The sequence below is a fragment of the Rhinolophus hipposideros genome (genome assembly GCF_964194185.1).
Source record: "Rhinolophus hipposideros genome assembly, chromosome: 1".
NCBI classification, from domain to species: domain Eukaryota; kingdom Metazoa; phylum Chordata; class Mammalia; order Chiroptera; family Rhinolophidae; genus Rhinolophus; species Rhinolophus hipposideros.
The window spans coordinates 110757341-110761829 of NC_138047.1; positions in this window are offsets into that span (position 1 = coordinate 110757341).

A 4489-nucleotide genomic window follows, 5' to 3' on the forward strand; every position below is an offset into this window, starting at 1 on the left:
GTTTTTCTAGACTCTGTTCACAGTCATGTCATCTCTGAATGTATATTTGTTTCATTCCTCTCCTTCTGTCCTTCTGCCTTTTTCTCTTTCCTGCATTGGCCTGGACCTCTAGTACCATGTGGGGTAGAAATGGTGGTGACAGCAGGTGTCCTGCGTCTCTTCCTGATTTCAGGATGGAACTTTCAAGTCTTTCGCCGTGAAGTATTGGGCGCACATAGGTTTTCTGCTAAGGGTTTTTATCATGAACAGTGTCTTTATCAAATAGCTTTTCTGTAACTATTGAGATTAGCATTTGATTTTTCTACTTTATTCTGTTAATGGGGTGAATTGCATTTATTTTTAGAATTTTAAACCCATGTTAGCTTCTAAGAATAAATGCAATCTGGTTGTGAGGCAGCTTAGCCTGTATGTTTTGCACCTGTGTTCATGTGACAACTGACTGCTTCCCCGTTTCATGCCTGTTGCAAGCTTTAGTGAATCGGGGTTGTGCTGGCTTCATGACAGGAGGTGAACATTTTCTTCATTTTCTCTCCTCTGGAAGACGGGTTGTTTATAAAATGTGTGGGAGAATTCACCAGTGACGCTATCTGAACCTAGAAGGTTTTTACCTAGGGATTAAATTTCTTTATTAGATATGGGACGATTCAGAACTCCTAATTCTTCTTAGGTCAATTTAAATAAGTTGTATTTTTCTAGGAATTTGTACAGTTCATCTGAATTTTCAAACATCTTGTCACCAATGTGTTGCAGGTGTTTTTAGTGTCATAATATCTGTAATGTCCTTTTTTCATCTTAATAGTGCCTTTTCTTTTTTCTTGAACAGTCTTATCAAGTGTTTATTGACTTTTATTAGTATTTTTCAAAGAATTAATTTTTGGCTCTGTTTATCTTTATTTTACATTTGTTTCCATTTTGTTAGTTCTCCTTATCGTTTTCTTTTTTCCTTTGGTTTAGTTTGTTCTTTAAGATGGTGCTCAGCATCAACTTCCAACCTTTCCTTTCTAACATTTGTATCACAGGGTCCTAACTGTCCCTCGTCGTTTAGTGAGGCCTATTTAGTGTTCATCCTTGCCGGAATTATGTATGTTTGGCTGTGTTGTATATTCATTGTCTTCACTTCAAAATCATTTCAAATTTCTACTTGATGACTCTGGTGACCCAGGTGTATGTTGATTACTTTGGAAATATTTGGGGATTTTAGTTAACATTTTTGCTGACTTTTGTTGAAGTACAGTGCACGAAAGTGCACAAATTAGAAGTGCATAACTCTGCTCCAGAAAGCACTCATTTGTGTGACCTGAGAGACTACAGCAAATGGGGTCCCCTCACAAATCGAGGCCCCAGGTGTTCGGCTCCACGGACCTCCTTCCACCTAGCCTCGGACTGCTGTGTATGTTTTACTCTCTGTACTAAACCCCACAGACATTACTGGGGGGTTAACGTTCCTTAGGGTTCCCACATCCCGAGTCCCCCAATGTCCCTGAGGGTACTTTTCTGGGGAGTTCCTTTTGTCATGTCATTTATTGAGGCCTGTTGGTGACGAATTCTCCAACGTTCCTCTGCCTGCCTTCACTGTGAATTTATATTGTCCCCAGGGTTAGAATCGTTACTGAAAATGAACGCTTTCTATGGCTTGGGTCATACCACTCCCTGTTTGCTTTGGTCTCTCACAGGTTAGCCATTGAGTGTGTAGTTATCCTGCTGGGCTTCAGGTGACGCCCCGTCCCGCTCGGGGTGGCTGTCCATGTGGAATGAAGTCACGCGCCTCTGTCCCACTCGGGGTCGCTCCGTGCAGAGGGACTCGCTCCCCGTCACAGAGGCCGCGGAGCTAGTTCATCAGCGACAGCATTTCCAGTGGCTTCCATTTCCGGATGGGGAGCTAATCATGTTGTTTGGGATGCGTCTATGTAGGTGTAATGCATCCGCACATGACATCGTGCTCTCCACCCCTGAGCACCAGGCAGCCACGCTTTGTTGGTGCTCTCCCATTTTCTGTGACCTGGGGTGGAGGCTCCCGAATGTGCAGCAGGTCGAGTTGGTGCAGGGCAGGGCTCTCCGGACCCGGACCCAGAGCCCCCGCGCCTTCAGTGGCTGGGCCCAGGGACCCTGTGAACTGTGCACGGATCCTGGAGTCACTTCACCAGCCAGAGTCACTCGCTGTCTCCTCCATGCTTCCCTTTAGGGCCTTGGCCTTTCAGGGGGCATTTCCTCCATTCTACCACGGGGCCACTTTATCCCTAAATTTAGTGTCACTGTCAAGTCATGGAATTTGGGGAGCACAAGTAGGTTAAATGGGTGGGATCAAATCTCCATCCTGATGCTTGTGTCACACCTGTGGTTCTGAAGCAAAGACTGGACTGGGCAGGGGCACGAGGCTCTCCTGCATCTTCTGGGCCCTGTGTGTGTCCTTCCCGGGCCCTGCTGTGTTCTCGTCCTGCCTCCGGTCAAGGGCGCCACTCCCACGTCAGTGCCTGTGGACGCGGTGGTTGGCGTGTATCTGAACCACGTCTGTAAGTAGGTGGACACCACTCCGAAACCCTGCTTTTCCTTTAGTTCCTCGTGTTCCCCGTACTGGTCATGGTGGTACACTGTGCTCTTAGGCTTTTCCTCTGGTCTCAGTGTTCCCTTGGTGCTTGGCTCTCACCTCCGGCCTCCTTGAACCTTCGCGGGAGCCTTTGCAAGCAGAGATGAGTGTCACCTGGCAGATGAGGACATGTGGCCCAGAGGGCTCCAGCAGCTGCCAGGCCATGCTGCCCTTCTGTCCTTGGGCAGTGGCACTGTGCTCACCCAACAATCCCAGGCAGCCAGGAGGCGGGACTCCCCCCAGTGCCTCTTGGAGACAACTGGGATACACTGGTCATTCCTGTCCGGGCTCCTTCTGGGTCTTCAGTTCGGTTTTGAACGAGTGGCCATGAGTGTGGGGTCAGAGGCAGCAAATGGAGACGCCTCTCTCTTTCTCTTCCAGACGGACTCAGGCATCCAGGCGCTGTTTGCGGGTATAGACAGTCTGTGCAAGAAGTACTCCAAGGAGACCTCCCAGGTGAGCGTGCCGTGCGGTTGTGGGCCCAGAGTAAGTGGTCTCCTGCCCAGTTGTGTGCTGTGCCATCTTCACTGCACAGCCCGTTTGCTTTGCTCTGTTGCCGTTTGTGTCCTTCCGTGGTTGATACCGTGGTCATTGGTCCGATGCCCTGCTGATCCACACGACTCGAGGACGGACCTTAGAATCTCGGGTTTGGACATGCCTCTGGGTCAGCAGCTGCTTCGTGAAGCTGTCCTTTCCTGAGGGTCACTGGGCTGTGGCCTTTGACCCCCGAGCCCTTCCTGCTCCATGCTCTGCCCGCTCTCCCCCGCCTCAGCCTGTAAGCTGTGAAGGGGTGCGGCCCCATTGCCACCCCCAGCCCCGTCCCGCATGGCTGACCTGGTCATCCACCAGGTTGTCCGGGAATCTGCCCGGGAGAGGAGGAGCCCTGCCTCTGCCCTGCCAGCCTACTTCCTCCTCTGCTAACGTGCCGCTGGCCACCACCCACCTGCATTACCCCAAAGAGGCCGAGGTGGCGGCCAGCAGAGGCTGAGGGGACCGTGCTCGGCGCGTGGGCGGGTCTGTCGGGAAGCCATGGTCAGCCAGTCTGCCTCTGGGAAGCTGCCTTCTGGCTGTGTGCCCATGGTGTCATAGCTGTCCCCCTTTGTCCTGGGGGCTCCCCAGGGAACACATGGATGCCCTAGAATGCAGCATCAGCACAAGACGAGAGCCAGGCAGGGATGCAGACCAACATTGTTGCCACGTTTGCAGTGGACCCTTTTCCGGGCCGAGTCCCCCCTGGAGCCCAGAAACTGCCGTGTTTGAGAACTGGGGGAGAGCCTCACCCACAGCATTCAGAACCACCAGCAGGCTGGACCATCTGGCTAAGGACATGGCATTGCAGACGCCACACAGGGCCTCGTCCTGCCTCCAGAAGAAGCAGGGCTGACTGTCCCCGTCAGACCACACAGCCTGCACAGGCGTGCAGAGCGAGGACCGTGAGGCGCTGCCGAGTGACCTCTCTCCACGCCTCTGGGTCATGTCACCTCGTCTGTCACAGGTGCCAAGTGCGATTTCCACAGACTTTATGACATGGGAAATTGCATCTCATTATTTGTCAACCTATTGGGTTTATTTTTCTTAAATAATAAATATTTTAAATGTCTCTCAGTATTAATTTCTAGCAGGGTAAACATCAACAGCTGAAACCCACATGACAAAGCTCTTTGGGGTCCTCAGCAACTTCCAGAGCATAAAGCCGGCCTGAGGCCAAAACTGGAAGGCTGGGACCTGCGCTGCATCCATCAAGCTCTGAGTCCCAAGGACATCAAGCAGCCAGGAGGTCGGGAGACCGTGAAGAGGGGGCTGGTCACTCCTGACCAGTCCTGCCTTCTGGAGGCGGCTACAGCGGAGGCACTGGAGACCCGTGGGGCTGGCCGTTCTCCTGGCTGCAGATGGGTCTTCTCAGTT